Source organism: Gymnoscopelus microlampas, assembly GCF_963454915.1.
Source record: "Gymnoscopelus microlampas genome assembly, chromosome: 20".
Classification (NCBI taxonomy): domain Eukaryota; kingdom Metazoa; phylum Chordata; class Actinopteri; order Myctophiformes; family Myctophidae; genus Gymnoscopelus; species Gymnoscopelus microlampas.
In genome coordinates, this window is record NC_139957.1 from 44107916 (window position 1) to 44121328 (window position 13413).

The following is a 13413-nucleotide window of genomic DNA, read 5'->3' on the forward strand; positions in this document are numbered from 1 at the left end:
CTAAAATAGCAGTTCTACAAGCACTCGGTGCCGCACTATGAGCTTGTACATCTGCTATTTTTGAATAGCCAGAGAAATCTTAAAATGACACAGATGCGTTCCCGGTCTTAATGGGTTAATATGGACACTTTTCTGTCACTCCGGAGTGAAAGGGAAGGACACATCTCATCTCTTTATTAGATAAAAAACAAACCTAAGTGCTCTCTCTGCCGTAATGGATCTAAGTGTCCTGAGCACATCCGCTCTTACCCTTGAAGAGTTTGTTTTTTATGCCAGCAGACAAACGATTTAAAAGCCGCTCTTAAAGCCGACGATCCATGGTCTGTGTTTAATCACTCACTCTGTACTCAAATAATACAAGCCCCAACCACAAAATCCATCTTATACTCAGATAAGTGCAATGATTCATAATCTCACCAGGACACAGAAAAATGCATCTACTGTACCTCTATTATTTGAGACCAGTGAAATAAAACGTTATCAAATTCAAGTATGAATACTGCAATGTAGAAATACTCTGTTACAAGTAAAAGTCAGGAATTGAAAATGTACTTGAGTAAAAGTCCAAAAGTATTGGCATCAAAATGAACTCAAAGTGCCCAAAGTAAAAGTGCTCATTATGCAGAATGTTCCATTAACATTTTTCAAATGTATAAAAATCTTTTGAAAATAGCAGATCTACAAGCTGGATGCAACACATTGTGAGCTTGTAGTTCGGCTATTTTCACATGGTCGAAATGTGTATACGACTGAAAGTGGTTAATGCATGTTTGGTAACAAAAATCCCAAATCTACAAAGAAACTAGTAACTAAAGTGGCTAAAGTTGTAAATGTATGTGTTACAATGTAATAACTTACATCTGCAAAGCAACAAACTAAAGTTTTCAAATAATTGTAGTGGAGTAAAAGTACAACATTTGCCTCTGAGATGTAATGGACTAGAAGTACAATTACAGAAAATTGGAAATACTCCAGCAAGTAAAAAATACCTCAAAATTGTACTTTGTTACTTTACTCCACTGTTTGAGACACACATTATTTGGGTGCGTGACCAAATCCGCCATGGCTTTGTAGGTGCAAACAGGACAGGTGTCACCACTGGGATCGCTAGACAGAACATATACACTAAGTCCCGTATTCAAAGTGTACTTGGATAAAAGTACAACATTATTGGCATCAAAATGTACTTAAAGTACCAGTAAAAGTACTCATTGTGCAGAGTGTGCCATTTCACAAGAAAAAAAAGTTTGAAAATAGCAGATCAACAAGCTCAATGCGACGCATTGTGAGCTATTTTCAAATGGGCCGCGGAGACCCAAAAAGTTAAGGAAAAAAACGTTTATTTTTTAACGGCCGGCCTGGTTCTTCCTGGAATGGAGCAGCCGTTCGGGAACTGTCCCAAATGTCCCAGTGGCCAGCACGTCCCTGACCACTATCGTGTCCATTAAGCTTTAGCATGGTGTTTGTAAATGGCTGACACACCATACTATCTCATAAGTGTACTACTGTCACCAGCTGAGCCAGCATGATGTGTGTGTTCTCCATCAGTCATGAATGTCAGTTCCCACTTGATGTCGTGTGGGAGTTCTGACTGATCCAGACCATACTGAATAACTGCTAGCTTGCATAGCGTCTTAAGACTAGGACTCAAGTCTAAGACGTACAGATCATCATTGGCTTTGAAATCTTTAGTAAATCCTCCAAAGATGATGACACGATTTCCCACCATGCAACAGATGTGGCCATTCATCCAAAACGGGTCATTCACCTTGGGCTTAACCTCCTTCCAGGAAAAGGTCTCTGGACTGAATCACCACATATCACTGATTTCACCACCACCAAGTATGTACAGCTCTCCATTGTAGGCAAAGGCTGAATGACCCCAGCATCCATCTTTAGGAAGCTGTGCATACGGTGTGCTAAGCCAGCAGTTGGTCTCTGTGTCAAACACTCTGATAACGTTGTAGTTCCCATATACAAACATCTTAGTCCCGATGATGGTGGCACAGTGACCTGCTGAAACAGGTGGCGGCCTGCCTCTGGTGTTAATTAAAGACCAGACCATTGTGGTGGTGTCCAGCTTGTAGATGTCATTAGTGCGTTCAGTCAGCTGCTTCACTCCTCCATAGACATACATGACCTTCCCCAAGACACAGGCTGAGTGGCCCTCCCTCCCCTCTGGAACGGTCCCAGAAACATCAGAATTGAGCCATCTGTGGGTGTCGACATCAAACGCATAAAGTATGTTGTCGCAAAGTTCATGCCAATCGCAACCTCCCAAGATGTAGACGATATCTTCAATGAGCACAGCTGTGTGGGAAAAGCGATTACAGGGAACCTCAGGGGGAAGATCTCCTCTTGCAGTTCTCACTGCAAGAGCAGATCTTTTATTTTCATGTCAAGGACCCCCAAAATGTGTTTGTGAGTCCTCCCATATAACAAAACACATATTTAAAAAAAATATATTTTATGCTGAGTCCTCCAATTCTCCATCAGTCATGGCTGCCAGTTCCCACCTGATGTTATGTGGGAGTTCTGACTGATCCAGACCGTGCTGAATAATTGCTAGCTTGCATAGCGTCTTAAGACTAGGACTCAAGTCTAAGATGTACAGATCATCATTGGCTTTGTAATCTTTAGTCAATCCTCCAAAGATGAAGACATGATCTCCCACCATGCAACAGCAGCCGTCTTTCATCCAAAAAGGGTCATTCACCTTGGGCTTAACCTCCTTCCATGAAGAGGTCTCTGGACTGAATCTCCACATACCATTGCATTCACCACCACAAAATATGTACAACTCTCCATTGTAGGCAAAGGCTGAATGACCCCAGCATCCTCCTGTAGGAAGCTGTGCATACGGTGTGCTCAGCCAGCAGTTGGTCTCTGTTTCAAACACACTGATAGCGTTGTAGTGCTCCTCGTCCCCTAATACAAACATCTTTGTCCCGATGATGGTGGCAGAGTGACCTGCTGAAACAGGTGGCGGCCTGCCTCTGGTGTTAATTAAAGACCAGACCATTGTGGCGGTGTCCAGCTTGTAGATGTCATTAGTGAGTCCAGTCAGCTGGGTCCATCCTCCATAGACATACATGACCTTCCCCAAGGCACAGGCTGAGTGGTCCTCCCTCCCCTCTGGAACCGTCCCAGAAACCTCAGAATTGAGCCATATGTGGGTGTCGACATCAAACGCATAAAGCATGTTGTCGCAAAGTTCATGCATATCCGTGCCTCCCCAGATGTAAACGATATCTTCTATGAGCACAGCTCTGTGGGAATAGCGATTACAGGGAACCTCAGGGGGAAGTTCTCTTCTTGTAGTTTTCACTGGGGGCAACGTAATCCATCTCAGAGACACTGTGTTGAAGACGTACACATTGATCTGACCTTCTTCAGTTTTTCTTCTACTGTTCATATAGTAATCTCCAAAGACGTACACGTTGGGTCCAACTGCTACAGCATCATCATCATGGGTGAAATGTGGGAATCCTCGTAGCTTCACTGTACAGCACAACATTGTGTCACATCAGCACCAAACTGCATACAATCAGATTCTGCACACGCCTAACACTTATATTGGAGGTCAGTCTATGACATCAGTACTATGATGTCAGTAGGGTGGCGCCACAGAATCTCCATATTTGGGAAAAGTTTATGCCCAAAAATGTAACATTACGGGTTGGTTTTTGGTTCCTTTTCTACACTGTCAGAGTTAAATAAGGATTTGACCGTGTAAATTGGGCTTCCACTACAGTTTAGTTAAGCAATTATCAACTGAAGGATCCTCAGTTTGGTATATGTATTAATCCATGGACCTCCATTTCACACGATTTATATTGTCCATCTCTGGGACCACAATCTACACTGACAAATGGAACCCCGGCCCTGATGTTGAGAAACAATGCATTACTACACTATGTATTGTCTAGTATTGCTATAGTGTGTTTGTTCAGTCACAGGGGTCTCCCCGACTCTCCAGCTCTTTAATGAACAGCACATACATTTTCAAGTAGGTTGCCAATTTCAGCCAATCAGGAGAGAGTACCCATGTATCTGCTTAAACGTTATACTGTTCCAGTTCCAATTTGGTCAGCTCATTTATCTGTGTCATCACTTCCAATTGCACTCGTTTAATCTTCATCCTGTACGAGTTCTCAATCCTGATTGGATATCATTGGTATCCTGACCCGAGCATGTATTTTCTGTTTACTAACGAGCTGGAGAGACAGGGAGACCCTGTTACTGAACAAACACTAAAGCAATGATTACTTTACAAAAATATAGAGCTATTTAATAACTACCTTTAACCCATTAAGACCGGGACGCATCTGTTTGTCATGTTTAGATTTATTTGGCTATTCAAAAATAGCAGATATACAAGCTCATAGCGCGGCACCCAGTGCCACGATATGAGCTTGTAGATCTGCAATTAAAAAAAAAATCGTGACAATTTGAGGAAATCTTTGAAGATATATATTCATTAAAGCAAACATTTGTAACTTAAATCTTTGCTTCTTGAAAAGAAACGTGTGTTGCTATATCAGTGGTTCTCAAACCTTTTCATGTCAAGGGCCCCAAAATGTGTTTGTGAGTCATCCCATATAACAAAATACATATTAAAAAATCTTACCCTGTGTGAAGGTAGCGGCGCCTTTCATGAGCCCCGTATTGATGTTGTCATCAATGTTTGTTTTTTGGACACACGGACACGCAAGCGGACAAAGTCAGATATAGAGCGGCTGGTGCCGCTAAAAATATATATTTTATGCTCAGTCCTCTAATTCTCCATCAGTCATGGCTGCCAGTTCCCACCTGATGTTGTGTGGGAGTTCTGACTGATCCAGACCATGCTGAATAACTGCTAGTTTGCATAGCATCTTAAGACTAGGACTCAAGTCTAAGATGTACAGATCATCATTGTCTTTCCAATCTTTAGTAAATCCTCCAAAGACGATGACACAATCTCCTACCATGCAACAGATGTGGCCATTAATCCAAATTGAGTCATTCACCTTGGGCTTAACCTCCTTCCAGGAAGAGGTCTCTAGACTGAATCTCCACATATCACTGCATTCACCACCACACAATATGTACAGCTCTCCATTGTAGGCAAAGGCCGAATGACTCCAGTATACACCAGGAAGCTGTGCATACGGTGTGCTCAGCCAGCAGTTGGTCTCTGTGTCAAACACTCTGATATTGTTGTAGTTCCCAAATACAAACATCTTTGTCCCGATGATGGTGGCACAGTGACCTGCTGAAACAGGTCGCTGCCTGCCTCTGGTGTTAATTGAAGACCAGACCATTGTGGTGGTGTCCAACTTGTAGATGTCTTTAGTGCGTCCAGTCAGCTGCTTCACTCCTCCATAGACATACATGACCTTCCCCAAGGCACAGGCTGAGTGGTCCCTCCTCCCCTCTGGAACGGTCCCAGAAACATCAGAATTGAGCCATACGTGGGTGTCAACATGAAACGCATAAAGCATGTTGTTGCAAAGTCCATGCATATTCTCTCCTCCCCAGATGTAGACGATGTCTTCAATGAGCACAGCTGTGTGGGAAAAGCAATTACAGGGAACCTCAGGGGGAAGTTCTTCTCTTGTAGTTTTCACTGGGGGCAACGTAATCCATCTCAGAGACACTGTGTTGAAGACGTACACATTGATGATTGGTTTCACATTGTAACCCCCAAAGACGTACATTTTGGGTCCAACTGCGATAACAGCAGCATCACGTGTGAAATGTGGGGTTCCTCGTAGCTTCACTGCACAGTGCAACATTTTAACACACCAGCACAACACTGTATAAGATCTGATTTTCACCGTTTTGTTCTGTAAACAGTCTTACTGCACACGCCTAACACTTATATTGGAGGCCAGTCTATGACGTCAGTACTATGATGTCAGTAGGGTGGCGTCATAGAATTTCCATATATGGGAAAAGTTTCTGCCCAAAAATGTAACATTACGGGTGTGTTTTATGGTTCCATATGTACACTCTCAGAGTTAAAAAAAGCATTTTACAGTGTAGATTGGGGCTTCTAGTACAGTTTAGTTAAGCGATTCTCAACTGAAGGATCCTCAGTTTGATATATGCATTAATCCATGGACCTCCATTTCACACCATTTCTATTTTCCATCTCTGGGACCACAATCTACACTGACAAATGGAACCCCGGACCTGATGTTGAGAAACAATGCAATACTAGACTATGTATTGTCTACTATTGCTATATTTGTTTCTTCAGTCACAGGGGTCTCCCCGTCTCTCCAGCTCTTTAATGAACAGCAAATACATTTTCAAGTAGGTTGGCAATTTCAGCCAATCAGGAGAGAGTACCAGCTTAAATGTTATAGTCTTGCATCCTGTACGAGTGCTCAATCCTGCTTGGATGACATTGGTATCCTGACCCGAACATGCATCTTCTGTTTACTAACGAGCTGGAGAGACGGGGAGACTCTGTTACTGAACAAACACTAAAGCAATGATTACTTTCCAAAATATAGAACTATTTAATAACTACCTTTAACCCATTACGACCGGGACAAATCTGTGTGTCAATTTTAGATGTCTTTGGCTATTCAAAAATAGCAGATATACAGGCTCATAGCATGGCACTCGGTGCCGCGCTATGAGCTTGTATATCTGCTATTTTTTTAGCGGCGCTAGCCGCTCTATACCTGACTTTGTCCGTGTGCGTACGTCAACGTTGTGATTGGTCAGGTGCGTACGTCAACAAAGTGATTGGTCAAGCTTCACGTGACACGTGGCTATAAACACATTATAAACACATATCGATGAAAAAATGTATCAAAGGCACCGCTACCTTCACACAGGGTGTGATTTTTTTTTTAATCGTGACAATGTGTGGAAATCTTTGAAGATATATATTTTTAAAGCAAACATTTGTAACTAAATTATTTGCTTCTTGAAATGAAACGTGTGTTGCTATATCAGTGGTTCTCAAACCTTTTCATGTCAAGGACCCCCAAAATGTGTTTGTGAGTTCTCCCATATAACAAAATACATATTAAAAAATCACACCCAGTGTGAAGTGAGCGGTGCTATTTAAAACAACGGTGGTCATCACAGTGATGGGAGCTCACTTAAAAAAAATAGTAATTATTTTGAAGTGAGTGGTGTTATTTATAGGTTATTAATTTCGTCATGCGTCTCGCTAGCCAATGACAGTATTGACTGAATACCAATCAGCCAATCACAGTAGAGCGAAAGACAATTTTCATGGATGGGTCCCAATACTTTCCAAAGCCACTTATAGGAGCGGCTACACCGCTCCAAAAATCACACCCAGTGTGAAGTGAGCTGTGATATTTATGAGTTATTAATTTCATCATGCATCTTGGGGGCTAATCACAGCACGTCCTGCGAAGTGACGTGCTTACATTTTTTATATTATTATTAATTTCATCATGCATCTCACTAGCCAATCACAGCGCATCTGCGAAGTTTGAAGTTCATTTTATCTGCATGTCTCGCTAGCCAATCACAGCACGTCCTGCAGAGCTTAGCCTATGGGCGTGTTTTCCACAGCATGGCGTCACAGCGAAAGACAGATTTTCCAATTCTCCATCAGTGATGGCTGTCAGTTCCCACCTGATGTTGTGTGGGAGTTCTGACTGATCCAGACCGTACTGAATAACTGATAGCTTGCATAGTGTCTTAAGACTAGGACTCAAGTCTAAGATGTACATGTCATCATTGGCTTTGCAATCTTTAGTAAATCCTCCAAAGATGATGACACGATCTCCCACCATGCAACATCAGCCGGCACACATCCAAAACGGGTCATTCACCTTGGGCTTAACCTCCTGCCAGCAAAAGGTCTCTGGAGGTCTCTCATACTATCTCATAAGTGTACTATACTGTAACAGCGGAGCCAGCGTGTGTGTGTGTGTGTGTGTGTGTGTGTGTGTGTGTGTGTGTGTGTGTGTGTGTGTGTGTGTGTGTGTGTGTGTGTGTGTGTGTGTGTGTGTGTGTGTGTGTGTGTGTGTGTGTGTTTGTGCGTGCGTGCGTGCGTGTGTGTGTCTCATCTCAATCTGTGTCAATAGAAGGGTGGTATGTCATCGGGTCTAGATTTAGCCCTGCCCCCTTTAAACACATTGAAAAATGGTGAAAAAAGATGAAATGGTCGGGCCAATGGCAATGTGTTATTTCCTATTTTCAAACAAACAACAAAATATTATAATTGGTACCTCTGAGGACCCCAGTTGAAGACAAAATGCTTCATAGAGTCCTCCCATATAACAAAATACATATTAAAAAAATATATATGTTATGCTGAGTCCTCCAATTCTCCATCAGTCATGGCTGCCAGTTCCCACCTGATGTTGTGTGGGAGTTCTGACTGATCCAGACCGTACTGAATAACTGCTAGTTTGCATAGCGTCTTAAGACTAGGACTCAAGTCTAAGACGTACAGATCATCATTGGCTTTGTAATCTTTAGTACATCCTCCAAAGATGATGACACGATTTCCCACCATGCAACAGCAGCCCTCATTCATCCAAAACGGGTCATTCACCTTGGGCTTAACCTCCTTCCGGGAAGAGGTCTCTGGACTGAATCTCCTCATATCACAGCATTCACCACCACCAAATATGTACAGCTCTCCATTGTAGGCAAAGGCTGAATAACCCCGGCGTCCTTCTGTAGGAAGCTGTGCATACGGTGTGCTTAGCCAGCAGTTGGTCTCTGTGTCAAACACACTGATAACGTTGTAGTCCTTCTCCTCCTCTAATACAAACATCTTTGTCCCGATGATGGTGGCAGGGTAACTTGATGGAGAAGGTTTCGGCCTTCCTCCGGGGTAAATTGAACACCAGACCATTGTGGTGGTGTCCAGCTTGTGGATGTCATTAGTGGATACAGTCAGCCGGGTATCTCCTCCATAGACATACATGACCTTCCCCAAGACACAGGCTGAATGGCCCAACCTCGCCTCTGGAACGGTCCCAGAAACATCATAATTAAGCCATCTGTGTGTGTCGACATCTAACGCATAAAGCATGTTGTTATAAAGTCCATGCATATCGCTACCTCCCCAAATGTAGACGATATCTTCAATGAGCACAGCTGTGTGGTAGGAGAGAATAGAGGGAACCTCAGGGGGAAGTTCTCTTCTTGTAGTTGTCACTGGGAGCAACGTAATCCATCTCAGAGACACTGTGTTGAAGACGTACACGTTGATCTGATCGTCTTGAGTTGTCCTAATGTTCGTTTTGTAACCTCCAAAGACGTACACTTTGGGTCCAACTGCGACAACAGCAGCATCACGTCTGAAATATGGGGCTCCTCGCAGCTTCACTGTACAGTGCAACATTTTAACACACCAGCACCAAACTGCATAAAATCCAATTTCCACCGTTATGTTCTGTAAACAGTCTTACTGCACACGCCTATCACTTATATTGGAGGCCAGTCTATGACGTCAGTACTATGATGTCAGTAGGGTGGCGTCATATAATCTCCATATTTGGGAAAAGTTTCTGCTCAAAAATGTAACATTACGGGTCTGTTTTTGGTTCCATTTGTACACTCTCAGATTTAAATACGCATTTTACAGTGTAGATTGGGCTTCCACTACAGTTTAGTTAAGCAATTCTCAACTGAAGGATCCTCAGTTTGATATGCATTAATCCATGGACCTCCATTTGATACCATTTCTATTTTCCATCTCTGGGACCACAATCTACACTGAACAAATGGAAACCCGGACCGGATGTTGAGAAACAATGCATTGCTAGATTATGTATTGTCTAGTATTGCTATAGTTTGTTTGTTCAGTCACAGGGGTCTCCCCGTCTCTCCAGCTCTTTAATGAACAGCAAATACATGTTCAAGTAGGTTGTCAATTTCAGCCAATCAGGAGAGACTACCCATGTATCAGCTTAAACGTTATACTGTTCCATTTCCATCTCATCAGCTCATTTATCTGTGTCATCACTTCCAATTGCACTCGTTTAATCTGCATCCTGTACGAGTTCTCAATCCTGATTGGATATCATCGGTATCCTGACCCAAACATTCATTTTCTGTTTACTAAAGAGCTGGAGAGACAGGGAGACTCTGTTACTGAACAAACACTAAAGCAGTGATTACTTATCAAAATATAGAGCTATTTAATAACCATTTTTTGCAAGAGAGAGAGAGAGAGAGAGAGAGAGAGAGAGAGAGAGAGAGAGAGAGAGAGGATGAACTAAAGAAAGGAGGGTAAGAAAGATGAGATAGAAAAGGGGGAGAGCTGGACAAGAACAGAGGAGGAGGAGGAGGAGAGAGAGGGCAAGAAGTGAAGGATAAATAGGAAAGAAAGCCAGTAAGAGGATGTATGGATAGCAGGACCGAGAGAGAGAGAGAGAGAGAGAGAGAGAGAGAGAGAGAGAGAGAGAGAGAGAGAGAGAGAGAGCGTGGAGGGAGGATGAAGGAGGTAGAGATGGATGGAGAGAGGTGGCGGAGGTGTAGAGATTGCGTTCAGATCAATATAGCGTGGGCCTGCTGCTCACTGCCTTTGATATCGTCCAATAGTAGAGCAGAGACGCACGCGCACGCACACGAACACGCACACGAACACGCACACACACACACACACACACACACACACACACACACACACACACACACACACACACACACACACACACACACACACACACACACACACACACACACGTAAAGCTTGGCTTTTATCGTATCGTGTTTTTTTTTTCTGATATCAGAGCTATTTCCATCAGTATCACATGGACAATCAGTGGATCTACAATCAGAAAGGTTTTGAAAAGCCAGACAATACAATACATTCTTTCTATGAGAATAATTCATTGTGCTAACACCAGTGGTGGAAAGTAACTCAGTACGTGTAGTGTACTCAAGTACTGTACTCAACTAAACTGTAGTGGAAGCCCAATCTACACTGTACAATGCGTATTTAACTCTGTGAGTGTACAAATGGAACCAAAATCGGACCGGTAATGGTAAACCTTTCGGCTGAAACTTTTCCCAAATATGGAGATTGTATGACGCCACCCTACTGACATCATAGTACTGACGTCATAGACTGGACTCCACTATAAGTGTTAGGCGTGTGCAGTAAGACTGTTTTACAGAACAAAACGGTGCAAATCTGATTTTACGCACCTTGGTGCTGGTGTGTCAAAATGTTGCGCTGTACAGAGAAGCTCCGAGGAGCCCCATATTTCTACCGTGATGTTGCTGTAGCAGTTGGACCCGGCGTGTACGTCTTTGGAGGTTATGCGAACGCTAGTGAAACTCAAGACGATCATATCAATGTGTACGTCTTCAACACAGTGTCTCTGAGATGGATGAAGTTGCCCCCAGTGAAAACTACAAGCAGAGAACTTCCTCCTGAGATACCCTGTAGTCGCTATTGCCACACAGCTGTGCTAATTGAATATATCGTCTACATCTGGGGAGGACGAAATAGGCATAATACACTTTGCAACAACATGCTGTATGTGTTTGATGTCAACACCCACATATGGCTCAATTCTGGGGTTTCTGGGACCGTTCCAGAGGCGAGGTGGGGCCACTCAGCCTGTGCCTTGGGGAAGGTCATGTATGTCTATGGAGGAGGCACCCAGCTGACTGGACGCACTAATGACATCTACAAGCTGGACACCACCACAATGGTCTGGTCTTTAATTAACACCGTAGGCAGTCTGCCACCTGTTCCAATAGGTCACTCTGCCACCATCATCGGTACAAAGATGTTTACATTTGGGGGTTTGGGGCTCGAGGAGAAATGCAATATTGTCAGTGTGTTTGACACAGAGACCAACTATTGGCTGAACACACCTTCTGCACAGCTTCCTCCAGAAGAACGTGAGTATCATTCAGCTTTTGCCTACAATGGAGAGTTGTACATATTTGGTGGTGAGAACATCAGTTACGAATCTGATACAGACACCTGCAATGATATGTGGAGATTCAGTCCAGAGACCTTCTCCTGGCAGGAGGTGAAGCCCAAGGTGAATGACCCGTTTTGGATGCGTGCCGGCTGCTGTTGCATGGTGGGAGATCGTGTCATCATCTTTGGAGGATATAAAGGAGACAACACGCCCAACGATGACCTCTACATCTTAGACTTGAGTCCTAGTCTTAAGACGCTATGCAAGCTAGTAGTTATTCAGTACGGTCTGGATCAGTCAGAACTCCCACACAACATCAGGTGGGAACTGACAGCCATGACTGTTGGAGAATTGGAGGACTCAGCATAAAATACATATTATTTTTTTATATTTATTTGTTTCTATGGGAGAATAACTCTTCCAACAGGGGTCCTCAGAGTTACTACATTTACCATTTTTTTTAGGTACTTGTACTTTACTTGGGTACTTCCAATTACTTCTACTTCTACCCCATTACATCTCAGAGGCAACTATAGTACTTTTATTCAATTACTTAACTTTATAGTTACTATACTTTGTAGATTTTGGTTATTTTTGAAAACATGTTAGCTTCAGCCCTACTGTATATATATATATATTTCGGCCATTTGAAAAAATCTGCAGATCTACAAGCTTGTAGATCTGCTATTTTTCATGGTCATTTTTCAAAGTTGTGACCAACTTCACCCTATTTAATGAAGAAAAAGAAATATGTGCTTTGTCAGCACTTCTGACCACAGCGGCACCAATTACTGACTGTCATTACTATGCAAGTAACACATACACACGCACATACGCGCGCACGCACGCACGCGCACGCACACACACACACACACACACACACACACACACACACACACACACACACACACACACACACACACACACACACACACACACACACACACACACACACACACACACACACACACACACACACACACACACACACACACACACACACACACACACACACTGCATGACCCTGCCAGCAGGAGATTGAAAAGCAATATATTGTTGCTGTCAGGTGTAAACCCTGTATTGCCATAATCTCAACTTACTATGTATTTTTTTTTTCTGTAAATTAATGACTCGTTTCACCGTACAACTGTGTTGTGCAAAAGTAGGGAAAACAGCCGATATACTTGTATATCGGCTGTTTTCCCTACAAGCTCACAACGCACCGCGATGCCACACTTTGTTAGCTTGTAGATCGACTATGATCGCTCTAAACATAACTGCGAAAGTGGGTTCTATATATGGTTGTTGTCGAGCAGAAACCGTTGTCGGGCAGAAATCAAAACTCGTAACGTGGTGCGAAGATCAGAGACGATATATTAACCCATTCAATCCGGGAACGCATCTGTGTCATTTTAAGATTTCTATGGCTATTAAAAAAAATAGCAGATATACAAGCTTATAGCGCAGCACCGAGTGCCGCGCTGCTATTTTTTTTTTTATCGTGAAAATGTATGCAAATCTTTGAATATAT